At 37.2% G+C, this 15,786-nt stretch overlaps 1 protein-coding gene and 1 long non-coding RNA gene across 2 annotated transcripts in view; both read right to left on the minus strand.

The window, feature by feature from the left end:
• The window catches only part of LOC126379788 (uncharacterized), a 78,071-nt gene that overhangs the window by 26,282 nt on the left and 36,003 nt on the right, over positions 1-15,786 (minus strand). The window lies entirely within an intron of this gene.
• Positions 1-15,786, minus strand: part of LOC126379785 (FK506-binding protein 2) — a 41,492-nt gene that overhangs the window by 9,528 nt on the left and 16,178 nt on the right. The gene's annotated exons all lie outside the window — the stretch shown is intronic.

Below are 15,786 nucleotides of genomic sequence, written 5' to 3' on the forward strand. Positions count from 1 at the left end.
TATACCGTCACCTCCCCTGGTACGGCCTTCTACCATGGCTGCATCCGTCTCAGCCGTCTCCATCGTCACCGCCAGCTGATATGCCTTATCGAACTCGATCCCGTCCTCCGTGAACAACCGTTGGCGGATAGCGTCACTAATTAGACCGCACACAAACTGATCACGCAGGTTCTCCTTTAATGTAGACGAAGTAAACCCACAGTCCTTTGTCAGTTTTTTTAACTCGGCGGCGTAGTCCGCAACCTTTTCACCTCTCTTTTGTGATCGTTGCCTAAATTTGAACCGCTCTGCTAATAGACTTGGCCTAGGTTGTAAGTGAGCCTTCATTACTTTCACTAATTGCGAAAATGACTTTGTTGATGGTTTTTCCGGTGTACATAAATTTACCATAAGCTCATAAGCGTCACTTCCGATAACAGTTATTAAAGTTGCCACTTTCACCGCCTCTTTAATGTCATTAGCGATAAAATATTGTTCTAGTCGATCCACGTATAGATCCCAATTGTCCTTGTCAAGGTCGAACGGACCTAACTTCCCGATCGACATTTTCGCACACTACAACCCGTCCCCGATCACCGTAATCGTTTCCTTTAAGTATTATAAGACTCGCGTGTGAACTTTCACTTCTCGTCGCCACTGTAAAGTCTACAAGTTTGGGTTTCAAGAGAACACAATGAAACACGTCCGTTCGATACGACACATATATTCGGAGAGAGAGGAAGTGAAAACTACCCTCATAACAATTATAATAATAAACAACAGAAAGATACCCACATACATTACATCACAACGCTAACAAAATGCGCATTAACAAAAATAAAATAAGTAAGTAGTTCATTTTATTCGCGTCTTGTTAATTAGCTGAAACCAGTGAAATGAATAATAAACTATGGAGTTGCTAAGACAGCCAGCGACACAGCCAGCCATCTGAGAATGGTGATGTATTCAATGAGAACAGAGGGATTTATCCGTAAACAATTATCTATAACAATGATGTTTGTAATAATAGCTGTTGCTTATTCAATCCGAGTCTGAATGAATACAAATAATAAGCGTGTATTATTTAACTGCCCGTTTATTTACTTTGTAGGCTTATAGGTATTATTAGGGCATTTCTACGGAAGGGTCTATTTTTTCTCAATTCGGTGCCGAAATTGAAATTAGGCTTTTATGAATATTTTAATGACAAATACTGAACTTTATTCCATCTTGAATCTAATGATGCAATTGGGACCAGATTTGGTGAAGTGGTTTATGAGAAAAGTTAATCACCGAATTGGGCAACCATCGAATTGAGAAAATGAAACATCGAATTGAGAAGCGGCTCAGTGAATTGAGAAAATGAATCACGGAATTGAGAAATAAGCCAGCGAATTTAGAAATGCTGTCAGTTATTATAGAAATAATGCAATGAATGACCAATAATGATGTGGTATGGGCATCTGATGAAGAGGAATGGAAGTCATATTAGATGGTATGTGGTGAGTATGAATGTGCATAGACATAAGGGGTAGGAGACGACCGAAAAAGGTGTGGATTGGATTGCGTGAGGACGGATATGTGTATGAAAGGTGTATTAAGATGACGAAAGACAAACAAATGAATATCGTAAAAAATAGGAAACTTTTCCCCACGAAGGGAAGAAAATGATATATTTCATGTCTTGCCTAGGCTTGACCATGTGAGATTACACCTTCCTCACTTCCCTTTGACCTGCGTATCCACGCTGGTGGAGGAAATACCCAAGCTAGGTCGAAGTCCCATGTTTTGCTGAATGCATCTATGAAAATAGCACCTTTGTCCCTCACATCTCAAGCCACACAAATCGGAATTACTTTCGAATGAGAAGTTGCGAAAAGGTCTATCTGAAGAATTCCCCGCTTTTTGAATAGAAAGTTCGTCACTCGATCCGACAGATGCCAGTCCGCTAGAGATTTCTGCCGCGAGAGGCTGTCGGCAATCTCGTTGAAAACACCTAGAATGTATTAAGCAAAAATTTATATTCTGTTCCTTTGAGCAAGTTCCAGAAGTTTTGCTACTAGGTCTGTTAAGAGACTGGATCTTGTTTCCCCCTGATTCCTTATATAGGACACAACCGTTTTGTTGTCGGACTGAACTCGTCTTTCTCGTAGTTGGGGTAACGTCATCTGAAATGCTCGGTATACTGCATACAGCTCTTTGCGATTTATATGCCACAAGGTTTGGCTCTTCTCCCAAACTCCGCTGATTAGAGACTCGTTGACATGAGCACCCCATCTGTTGTCTGAAGCATCTGTTGTGATGAATACTGTGCCCTGACATGTGAAAATTGTTCGTCCTTTGTGAAGGTGTTCCAACCACCAAGAACATTCCTGTAGAGCTTTTGTCGGTATTAGAAATTTCCGTATTTTCTGGTGTTGAGGAAGACAAATGGCTGCACGTTGAAGACGTCTGATATGTAATCTTCCTAGAGGGACCGTGAAAGATTCAAAACCCAATTTCCCTACAAGACTTTTTCCTGTGACCCAATTCCAAGTTCCTGATTTCAATACTTCCATAAGGATACTTGTTAAGTTGTCTATTCTGCTGTCCGGTATAAAGGTTCTGTTTTTCTCTGTGTCCCATATTATACCCAAGTAGTCTAGACAATGGGTTGGTGGGTTCAGAGATTTATTTCTGTTTATTTTCCATCCAAGCTTTTCCAGATAATTTACCACGTATAAGGTGTCTTCCTCTAACTGGTCTTTCTGTTGATTGGCTAAGAGGAAATTGTCGAGGTAAACTATCACTCTTATCCCCTTATACTGGATCGCTGCACAGCTAAGGGTTTTCCCTTAGCTGTGTTTGATACCCTTGCAAATGTGAGCGGTGCAGTCGATATGCCGAAAGGTAGGCAAATAAACTGAAGTTTTCTGTGTTGTGTACTATTGTCAAGAATTTTCTATGACCTGTCTTTATAACTTTATATCTATTTTAATGTAGCATGGTATTCATCTTGTGGCAAGATAGCATTTCTTCTCTGCTCAATAGCTTCTACCTTGCGACCGCATACATATTGTAGGACATCATCCGATATATTTTTGAAACCTGAGTTTGATCCCAAAAATGTATCCTTAAGATCCTGTTTCAGAGTAGGATGTTTGGTTCAAAGTTCCTTCATAGTATTGCCAAGCGTTTCTCGTTGCAATAACAAGCCGTGTAAAGTCGTCCCGAAACCGGTTTCCTGCTTTATCAAAAAATCAGCTGCGGCGTTTGACGAGTTAAACTTCTTTAAGCAAGGGTTAACTCAAAAGACGTGAAAGACGAATAACGTATCTGCTTTTATGCTAGTTCACCCAACCTCAAGCACTTGATTCCCTCAAGGATCTTGTTCCTTAGTCATGGAAGCCAAATCAAAATCTTCTACATCTTCTTCAGGTAATAGATCCGGAACTTTTCAGGTGAATGATTTCGTTGTATCCTCCTCAAGAAATCCTTCGTGCGAACGACATTCATCGTCTGAAGTATTATCGAGCCTCTTTGAGTTGTTGGAAAGCATGTCCTTCATCTCACTAAAGTTCTGTTCTAATTTATCGACCTTGGACAATTTCTTTGACTTCGATGATGAGGACCGAACTGTAGATAGATCGTCTGTATCTTCACTATCTGCTAGCTCCTTAGACGCATCCTTACGGCTTAAAAGCAGTGGTTTTAATTCAGCGAGTGAAGCCACTATCAGCTCATTTAGAACAGCTGATCCTCTGATCCTTGAACTGATTTAAGGTGTGCCAATTATGAGACCTACACAAAAGGGTATTTTAATTTTCATATCCCGGTGGGTCTTCTCCAGGAGGGATGTACATTCTGAGCAATATGCTCTTGCAAGCTCGACTGTCGGGAGAGTGAATCTAATTGTGTTCAGAACAAGCGGGTCCAAGTTTGGGCCTAAGAGGTCTTGTCTCGTGTGAGGAATGACTTTCCACTGGAGCCATCCCTCCGGCAAATACGTTCTGGCCAACTGCTTTATTCGCTTTAAATTTTGATTGAATTATTACATCTAATACTAATAATGTTCTCATAATAATAATAAACTAACCCTCTCCCTAACCTACTCCTTCGGAGTAACAGGCGTGATGCCATTTGTTATGTAAACATTATGAAATCTCAATTCGTTGCAAGTAATTCTCAATTCGGTGCCCCATTTTCTAGGGAATTGAGACCCATCGAATTGAGAAAATATCACATTTCATCAATTATCTAGTAAAGTTATCAATTAATACAAAACATACAGTCAAATATCACCTAAATACTTAATTAATTTAGCACATATATTATTAAATACTTCATAAACAAAATTAATATCTTCCACCGATTTTAGAATTGACCCTACCCCAAAAAAAATCAACGATTTCGACCCTTCGAAAAACTCTCCTCTATGCAGCAGTCCGCCCATCCACACATCTCGGGCACTCGGGCGCACCTGGCTCTCCACGGGAACCGGGTAGTGGTGATAGTACTGCGCGTAGTTAGTGATGTAAGTTGACAAAACTTAATTTCACCGAATTGAGACACATGCTGGCTTCAAAATTAAAATATGTTATTGTACTAAAACTAAAAGGTTCACAATAAACACAATTACGTATTTAGCTTTATTAACTATCCCTTGTTCTGTGAACGTTGGAATTATGTTTTGGAAACTAGTAGTTTAGAAGTTATGAAGCAATAACGAGTCAATTCTGGAATGGCTTCACGTCATTTTAAGCCAAATTCTGCCCGTTTTCAAACTTCGGGATTTTTTTTTGACGCTTTTATAAAACTTTACGGTCTTCTAAATTACTCTCCACGAAGCCAAGAGTCCTATAAATACGTGAGTATTTTTTCCAAGTACGTAATTAGATGCTACAGGTACTTTTTTCACTGGAATCACTCAATCGGCTCTTCCCGTAGAAATGCCCATTAGCCTAGAAGACACGGAGTTGCGTTTTTTGGGATGTTATTAGAATAATATAAATCAACCTTCCTGTTGTGTGATTAGGTTACTACTTATATATGTTTATTTATTTTAGTGTTTATAGTTTCAACCTCACAAAATACAACAGAACTGAATATTTTAAGTCATATACTTATATGACTTATTCTTTTGTGACGGAGTAGATTTTGTTCTTGGAAACCCTGTGTTACTGACATTCAGGTCCTCACTCTCCAACGAATCATTGATACCAATAGTATACCTAGGTACATAGAGTAATTGGAGCTCGTTGCTAGAATCGTAGCTGATTAGCAAAGAGGGACTTTCCAGGCTACGTTCCTCAGAAACAATGTAGATGGCGCTGTACAGATTTAACCTTCAGAAGGACGTTTAACCTTCTAATTTCATGAAAACAGACATATGCATCTTTTATCTTTGTCTTTTTATTACACCCCGGCACAATTATATCTTCGACCCATTATTATTCTGATCAAAATAAAGAGAAGCAATATAGAATAGCAACATAGGTAGGTACTTAATTCTATACCATAATGTGATTAAACTATCAAGCAACAACTATTTCTTATATAAAGCTTCTGCCATTACATTGTATTTCCTATAATGATGTACCAGAATTCCTAAGGAGCAAATACACAACTGTACAACGCCATCTATACGTATATTGTTTTAGGTGAACGGAGCCTGGAAAGTCATTGTACTTCTCATCAATAAAAATATAAAATAAATGTTAGTTTACAGTATGTATTGTAAGGTTTTTAATTTTCTAAATGTTAATGTCTTAAGTTAACAATTTTTGAACTTGTGTTAGAGAGATGCAGGTATATTTTTATATAACATGCATGATGTTCACTCATACGTTACGTTCTCATATAATTTACCTAAGTATATTAGATAGTATTTAATGCATAGGATATTCTAGAAATATAGGTTACCTACAAAAACCGTAGAGTTCGTACTACCTATGCGAGGAAGTGCGTGGCATTGCGCCAAAGAGCTTATAATAAAAATTAAAGGGCAAATAGTAGGTACCTATTTAGGTATTTACTTTTAATATAAATAAGCAAAAGTGCATTAACTTTTCTTCGAGTGTAGTCATCCGACGGGCAATGTGGATAAATATTATTGATTGTCTATACAAAATAATACACAATTATCGAGTTTAAAATAACAACTATTGTCCAGCAGCTTGGATCAGCTTTGCTGTGCCCAACAGCGTATATAGATAGGCTATTTATATAACGTACCATAATCCTATAAGATATATACCTACTATAGGATATTGTATTTCAACGGGTGATGGTTATTTCGGTTGGACTGATTCATTCAGATTAGAAGGTAAGTAAATATAAATATGAGAAAATTATAAACACGTGCATAACTACCTACGTAACCGATAGTCAGGGAAATAATCTATGGACCTCTTAGCCTAAGGCCATAGGTACCTAAGCATCTACTTTCACTCATACTGTATGGTTCATGTAGACATATCCTACTATGATGTAATTTTAAAGTACCTAAGCAAATACTTGTCCAGATGTTGGTATAAAGATGATTCAGTTACGCAATGCATTACGTTAACATCTTTATTCACTGGCAATAAATACTTATTCCGACTTTTACGTATAAGTAGGTATATAATATATATTCTCCAAACATTTATTATTTTTTATAAGTACTCATTTTTTTCCATTTGTATAGGTGCAACTCGACAGAAACGATCCAATTCAAATTTGTATTTTGCATCTGAATTTAGTTGCCGATAGGTTCGATAGTCGACAGACTTAAATAACAAAATGCAAAATTCTCCGTAATTTCCGGGAAGCTAGTATGTAATCTTGCTATCTGCAATTAATTGTCTCGTCTGCCCACATACCATCGAGGCTTTCATAAACGCTGCCGGAGAGCTGCGCAAGATTTAAATTGCGTCAGCTTCGCTGGCATTTGTGAAATCGTCTGCGAATTTAAATCGAGACAAAACATCGATTACGGAAACTTTCCCACGAACTTTTGCTGACCTCAACTTATTTTTGGAGTTATAAGGAAGTTTGTCCACTCTCTGAATCATCTTAAAAACAGAAACTGCCTCATTCCGTAACCATAATTTTGTTAGATGTAAGTATATCAGATTGTTTCCGGCTGATGATGATCTCTTCTTATCGTGTGGCTTGTGAGGTGGAATACCAACCTCATCAACCCTGGTATCAGGGTTATTATTGAGCCGCCAAAGGCCCCTGACATGGCTTATGTAACGATTACTTACTCACATCAATATGTAAGTAGTAACCGGGACCAACGGCTTAACGTGCCTAATGATTTAATGATGATGTCATTTAAAATTTGTTTAATAGCAGTACCTACTTATCGTGATATCTAAATAAAAAATAGATAACTGAATTACTAACTTATAAAAATACGACTGTTAGGAGTATGTATACCTACTAAGTTAAAATTTTTGAGTCTCGAAAAAGGATATGTGAAAGCAAGTACGTGTAAGGCGAAAGTCAAGCGCCAGTCATTTTGTAGTCGTGGAGTGACCTATTGTGTCAGCTCTCTCCGCTAGGCACCACCGCACCCGTAGCCATTGTCAGACATTCGGCTTACCACATCAATACTTGTACCTGAGTACTTCGAATAACAATTAAAATTAAGTTATGCTATAAGGAACCATTTTTTATTTTGGGATTATAAAACGATGCGAACTATGACAATTACGTATTTGATGCGTCCCTTCTGGCTACTTTGACATATTATATCGTACTCAAGCACTTTCATACATGAAATTCTAAAGGCACTGTAACAATAATTAAAAAATAAATTATAAGTAGAGATATACAAAATGACAGATGTCGCTGAGTGTACTGCCTGAAGTATTTGGTACCTAAGTAACTCGAATAACAGGTATGTTTTTTAAACATTTAGGTATAAATAAATACTTATTCATAAATGAAAGGTGGATGATGGTCATTTAATATTTTATTATTAAAATAAGACTAGAATAAAAGCATATTATACACTTCGCTATAACGCGGAATATTTGTAAGAAAAAATCTTGCTACTCTAGCTAAGTCAGTAAAATAATATAAAAAGAAAGTTATTTGTATTGCGGTATAAGTATTTTAGGTATGTAAATAGTAGATATGTTATTGTAATAATGTATGTGGTATTTTAGATAAGTTAATTATATTATGATTGTACCCGAATAGAAGAAACGAAGCAGGTATTGGGTAAGTAGGTTAGTACCTACTAGTTTCTTAGTATTAACTCTAGTGAGTTAAAAATAAATCTGTTGTTGTGGATTGTGGAGCAGCAAGGTGGAATATGCTCCATACCCCCTTCGGTTGATGTAAGGGCCCAGCTGTGCGAGGTACCAATAAAGGCTGTTTAAGTCATGCTTTATAATGTTTCTTTTCAAACTTACCCAATTAAATACTAGATTGGGTAAGTTTGAAAAGAAACATTATAAAGCATGACTTAAACAGCCTTTATTGGTACCTCGCACAGCTCATTGTTTGATAGAGCTCTGCACTTATCTAGGAACTTCTTTCCCAATGTATTAATAACAAGTAAGTACGGTTTTTACTACATTTCTATCAAAGTATCGCACCCACAACATATTTTAATTACTTAGTAGCTAGTACCTTACTCCGCGAGTCGTTCAAGTGTTTCTTGCTTCTTCGAAAGTAATTAAATCTGTAATTAAATAATTTTCAATTTCCCGCAGAGAATCAAATCTCCCATCGTTGCGGCATCAGAAATTTGCTCCAGCACGTGTGAACGTTGTTGCGTAAATTGATACCTAATTAAGTTTATTAATTCATTTTTATATCCTAGCAGAATCAACAAACCTTACAATCAGTTAATTTTATTGTATCATCCTAATTCTTTTCCTATTTTCTGTGCACGAGTATTTAACTAAAACGTGTCGCTACCGCCTTGATAAATCAAATGGCACTTTTGCAGACAAATTAAAACCAGTTCAATATACCTTTCTCTTTTCAACTTTTTACAAGTATGTAGTAGGCAATAAAAATATGCAAATATTTCACGTCTTTTTAAGATTTGGCACCTACAACTTATTACCAAGTACCAAGACATGAAAATTATTTAAATTATGCAATATCACATAATTATGTTGTAGCAATAATGGCTATTATTATGAGTAGTAGTCGAACACGAATAGAAACTTATGATTCATCAAGATAGTTCTGAAGTAACTTTTTCAATGGACATTTATGTAAGATGATCACATTGCAAATAGCGGTGCCGACTTGTTCTGATGATGCATGGTGTTTTATTTGTCTAAAGTACTTGCTTATACATAACTTATACGCCCAACTGGGCACCCTCAGGCCTGTTGTCTTAAACGTTGTACCGGGTGAGAGCCTTCAGCGCTCCCCATTTGTCCGGCCAAGTAGTTAATGCCACCTGCGGCAAATCTACAATAAGTCACGTCAAAAAAAAAACATAACTTATCTTCATATAAACCTAAATTAATTACTTACCTACTAACTACATCGTGTAAGAAGAAAATCCAATAAAGCGTTATTTATTTCCTCGATAAGTAAACATGTGCGGTGACTCGAGATACCCTGTTTAAAGCTGAGGTCAAAATATTGTGTAAAGAGCTATCGGCTTCCTCAAGAGGAGAAAGTGGAGGGACCAGTCACCGGCAGCCATGCACCGGTCGGCGCCGCAAGTACACTTACACTTTCAAATACTGATATGATAACGTCATTGACAACTTTATTACAAGTTTTCATGCAAATATCTAGTCTAGTAACAAACAATTGAATAATAGTAAATGATGAAATCAGAACTTCCTCTTTTTTTTTAAAGTAAGTACGTAAACAATTACCCTTACCCTTTATAGTTATTTACTGTCACTTTAGTAACCGCGGAAGCCATTGGCAATTCCGTACTAGAAAAATACTTATACTTAAGACAATCCTGTGATGAATCTATAAAAAGTAGATTAAGTGCTCTGTAAATAGTATGGTCTAGCTCTAGCTAGTCCAGGCATCTTAGAAAGGTCTGGAGTATGAAGTATTTGTAGAGTTTTATGTTTTAATGGGCTTGTAATTAGAAGGATCCGAAAGATTTTAATGGTTTGTAAAATAAATACGTCATGTCAGTGGGTGTTGAGCTGGCTGAAAGTAGGTTGTTGGGCTCCGCGCTCTCAGATGCTACAGGCGGCGCTGACATAGAGCTGTGGCAGGTATTGCTGTGCAATGTCATAGACAATTGCCGGACATAAGGCAGCCGCGCCGACACTCCCTCACGGACCCAACCGCCCGCGTGTATCGCACGCTGTAAACGACGACGCAAAACACCGTATAAAACAGTTTATACCCTTCCAAGGAAAAGCCAACATGATAGACAAGATGCGATTGATAACACGTTAATTTCATCAATTATACCCACAGCTCTAAAAACGAGAGAGTATCGTTTCCTAGAATATGCTACAAGTAGCATATTACATGCTACAAGTAGCATATTCTACAAGATACAAGTAGCATATTCATTGCCGTTTGTATGGCAATAGAAGCAATAATAATACGAGTTCGTGATATTCATTTATGTACATACTTACATCTAGGCTTAGGTACCTGCACATGCTGAGTGCATACGAGCTTAGCCTGCAGTTCAATAACAGGGCGTTAATTGGTTTACGTCTGCAATACTTAGTAAAACCGCGATCTATTTGCAGAGGAGTGAGATAAATGAGCAAGTTGGAAACTGTAGTAAGTATATTTAAAAAGGCTGCACCACGCGCGCTATTGCAAGCGAACAGCTAGCAGTCGGATGCGGCGGCGAGCGCTGAATTTTTCACGCCCATCCCCCCCTCATCTTCACCACACCACACTACGAGCACACCCCCACACTTAATAAAATATAAGACTCACTTCGTCACTCATAATTATTAAACGGTCTACGGGACTAAAAGTAATCGCTTTCGGTCATGTGTAGGAGCTCAGATGATCGCGAGTGACTGATAACAATCACTTCGTCACATTTCAAAATACCTATAATAGGAACTTGCACATGCTTCCTCCTCTATCTAGGTATTTGTTCTCAATGTGTATTTCTGAGGACTACACATGAAAATTCTTAGTGTCTTCAGGGAAGTTGGGTAACGGCGTCCAGAAACGTTTAATAACAAAATGAGCACCGCTGCACTGTGTCGTTGTTAACTTAAAGTACAAACTAAAATTAACCTTTTTCAACACCAAAACGGCTCAACGGGTAACTATTAATATCGCATATATATTTTATAAATCACGCCATCAATTCCTATCTGAACAGGTAGAGTCATAAATCAGTCAAGTCAATTTTCAGCAACTCTTGAAATTCGTGTCCTTTTTAAAGACATTGGGTTATTAACTTATTATAGCGGACATCCTAATAAACTAAATAATAAGAGGTATTCGAGGTCAATAAGTATTGTATACTTAATAGAATATATGAATTTATAAATAATTACTTAAAATCGCGATAGATATTCGAAACACTTAATATACTTATTTATGTAAAAAAATAACTACCACCACATTAAACGCGAACATTATTGTAATGAACATTTATTTTATTACGTTGATTCAGACTGAGCGGCAATAAGAAATCAATGAGAATGTTCTTATTAATTTCACGCCGTAATCTCAAAAGGTACAAAATATTGCGAAATGATGATCATGAACTATTGACATCAATGTGCGTTATTAAACCGCGGCCGACGACGCACCTTAGGGTGATGGATATTTATGAGCTTATACCACGATTAGTAGTGGTGAATTACGAGCCCCATAAATATCAATCGACTAACCTACTGATATAATATAAGTAACTTGCTATGATGTGGAGATTTTTGATTATTAGTGTACTTATTTACACAAAAAAATGGCAAATAAGTGAAAAGACTATGTAGGTAGGCCAATAATTATGTAAACCTCCCATCCCTCCGCCGCTTGCGTCCTGAGATACAGGGTGGACAGAGAATGGGGCGTGGGGTGGGGCGCGTATAACCGTTTGTATGGCAAACTTTGAAGGGCTGTGTCTTTTGACCCGTAATAGCTTATATAATCTTGTTCAATTTATCACATAATGTATGTTACTATACCTAGTGCATATTCCAATAATTATAATAAAATTATAATAAAAACACCTTTTGGAAGCACATTATCTTAATAAATAAAACCCAGAATAATATACGTAAACAAAAATACAAGTTTAAAAACAAAAACTCGACTACTAGAAAATAGGTATCTGGAGGCACGGGGGGCATGACGAATAAAGCGAAACGCAATAGTCTTCTTCTATCGTATGGGTTGTGAGGTGAATTACCAACCCCATCAACCCTAGTGTCAGGGTTATTATTGTAACGACTACTTACTTACATCAGTAAGTAGTAACCGGGACCAACGGCTTAACGTGCCTTTCGAAGCACGGATCATCTTACTTTTTGGACAATCAGGTGATCAGCCTGTAATGTCCTAATCAAACTAGGGATCACAAAGTGACATGTCCCCACCGGGATTCGAACCCGGGACCTCCGGATCGTGAGCCCAACGCTCAACCACTGGACCACAGATATTTGGGTGATAGCCGTGGTCGTATGCCGGCGTGGTAAGCAAACACTTAGGACAGATTTGTTATTTGCCGTAAGTAGTCGTTTTTGTTTTTAAACTTATCATTATTGTTAAGTCGGTAGAGAAGTATCAAGTAAGTATCTTATTGTTTTTTCGTTTACATTGCTTTAAAAGCGTTGTTTTGTTCCAAGGACAAAGCAAACGTGTTCATTCTACGTGTTTAAAAACTTAACGAGATTTTAAACGTTGTTTAACAATGTTGGCCAAAATACGATTATGATTTCGTCTATTTTCTTATTACGAAATTGGCGAAGTAGAAAGGTCTGGCTTATCAATGTAGAAAGTTTGTTTGTCGAGTTGTCAGCTATAAGTTCTGGGAAACTAGTCAAAAGTTCCGCGAATATTCACCGTCTTCGAATTGTCTACGTTGCAATTGTATGAAGAACAATATCATACTAATACTTTTAAGAATTTTGAACTTAAGAACCCACTAGCTTTCCGCCTGCGATACCGTCCGCATGGACTCTGGTTATCGCGCGCGGGACACACAGGGTATTAGTGACATCGTAACGTATACTGAAGGGGATGATTCAGACCATGATTCTGAGTTGACATCAAGTGGAATTTTCCGTCGCAATATTCATGTATTTTTTTTTAATTACATATTTTCAATTGTACATACTGGGTGTTAGTGACATCGTAACGAATACTTAGGGGGATGATTCAGACCATGATTCTGTGTTAAAATCGAGTGGAATTTTCCGTCGCAAAATTCATTTTATACTTTTGCGATCGAAAATTCCACTTGATATTAACTCAGAATAATGAGCTAAATGAGCTCCCTCAGTATTCGTTACGATGTCACTTACACCCTGTACCAGTACATACAGGTAGCCATACAAGTAGGTATGGGTGTTAGTGACACCGTAACAAATACTGAGGGGGATGATTCAGGCCATAATTCTGAGTTGATATCAAGTGGAATTTTCAGTCTGAATATTCATGAAAATTTTTGTGTTTTTTTTAATTATTTTCAGTTCCATACTTTTGCGACGGAAAATTCCAGTTGATATCATCTCAGAATCATGGCCTCAATCACCCCTCAAAGTTTTTGTTACGATGTCACTAACACCCTGTATATACGTATACTTTTGTAATGGAAAATTCCACTTGATATCAACTCAGAATCATGGCCTGAATCATCCCTCAGTTTTCGTTACGATGTTACTATTTTCACCCTCTTAGGGGGTGATGTCCGGGATAAAAACTATCTCCATTACAAATTTAATCTAAATTGTTTCAGCAGTTTAAACATGAATAACAGACAATAACAGACAGACAGCGTTACTGTGGCATTTATATCCATTAGTATAAATATTTTAAGTAGGTACTTAGAGATAAGTACAAAATATAAATACTTACCTAGGAAAGTACCTACGTAAGTAAATGATCTGTATTATTGTAGGTAATTCGTGATTGGTAAACTCGAAGAGAAAACAAAAGTTTTAATTTAGAAAAAGCCGCGATTGGATCAGGACAAAGGCTGGCAAGAAGATAACGTCTCGTTGAATTTTTAACAGCGCGGTTAGTGCAGGAACCAGATGTGAGCCGACAAACTCGCGGATACGGCAAATTTAATATTTATAGCTGGCAACACACCTTGGTTTTGTGGCGTTATGAGACATTGCGCAAATAGGCAACTATTTTTGTGGGACATCTGAAGTGCGACAGAGTGCTTTACAGGACCTATGGGGATTATTCAGTTGACAAAGGGGACAATTGATTTCTAAAACAAAATCAAAAAGTAACATCACGATTTCGCTTCCTGTTGACATGAGATCGAAGAGATTTTTTGAAACGATCATGAACTGATTTTCCGGAATCAGAGCACCCACTCTATACCAACTAATTAATAAAAAATAAACACAATAATCTTTTAACAACCATACAATAATCTTTAAGTATTATATATATAAAGGTTTAAACTGAAACAATAAGCTACGAAGTTGGAATTTTATAAGCCGATGATAATAAGTTTGAAGAGAGGAGCAGGCCACAGGAAAGTCTGTTCAATATTTTCTGTTGCCGGCAAATAGCCGTGAAATGAACACGTCTCTTGAAAATTGAAATCAGTTCCTGATGGAATTTTCAGTATCTTTCAGAAAACGTCGTAGTATCTGTCTAATCTATGTCTAAGGCTGCCATCAGACGAACTGCACCGCAGCAACTGCACGCAGTCGAATCAGCAACCGTGCGCAGTCGCTACATTCAACTGCATGCAGTCGTGATTTCAACATCACGCAGTTGGCTGCAGTCGTGTGAAATATTCCTTAGTTAGCCGTTTACGTAATCATTAGTATAAAATGACATAGTATAACGCGCCTGTATCCCCGAGGGGGTTGGCAGAGGTGTAATCACTAGCGATAATTTAAAAAGCATCCGTTTATTCATAATATGAGTTTAATTTAGCACCTGCAAGTGCTGCTGGCTTCTAAATTCGACGTGTTGATTACACATTATCAAGCGGAAAATGAATAATAAATTGTCAATACATGAAACCGATGTATCGATGAGCTATTATACCTCTAATTGCGGGACTCAGCGGACCAAAACTTTCACTGTGTCAATATGGCCACAGTGTTTAATCAAACACTTTTTCACGGTTTGGTGCACGGAATATGCCAAAAATTAGATTGTATTGTTATGCCCTTATGGTTCACCAATTGCTACATAATCCGACATTATCCGGTTTAGTAAAATGTACTTATTTCGCTCAACTGTTAATATCCATGGATTTATTAATATTATTTAATTACTCATGCTGTTTAAGATTTTTTATAAGTAAATTAATTTCATCTAACGATGCGCAGATGATGGAATTATTCTCAATGAAGTCAAATGCCCTTTCATATTTTGTAGTTTTTAAACATTTAATTAGGGAAAGTACCTACTCGTTGAGTTCCACTGACTGCATCAGTCGGAGACAAAGCCCACTTAAGTGTTGGGAAAAGCGTAGGTAAGTACCCACCTAAAATTTTTATAAAAATAAGTATTAGACGTCGTTCTTCAAAGCTTTTAAAAGATATTTGAAATAATTTATTTTCTAAAGCTGTTTGCTTTCGTAGAAAGTCCTAAGTACACGCGGATTTTGCTGCGAGTAATAAGCAAGACTGTATAGGTAAATTCTTTATATTTTGGTGTGACCTACTAGACGCGAGGCACCGCTTTTGCAGAAATTAATGTAGGTACTTGATA

This window comes from Pectinophora gossypiella, chromosome Z (genome assembly GCF_024362695.1).
Source record: "Pectinophora gossypiella chromosome Z, ilPecGoss1.1, whole genome shotgun sequence".
Taxonomy (NCBI): Eukaryota; Metazoa; Arthropoda; class Insecta; order Lepidoptera; family Gelechiidae; genus Pectinophora; species Pectinophora gossypiella.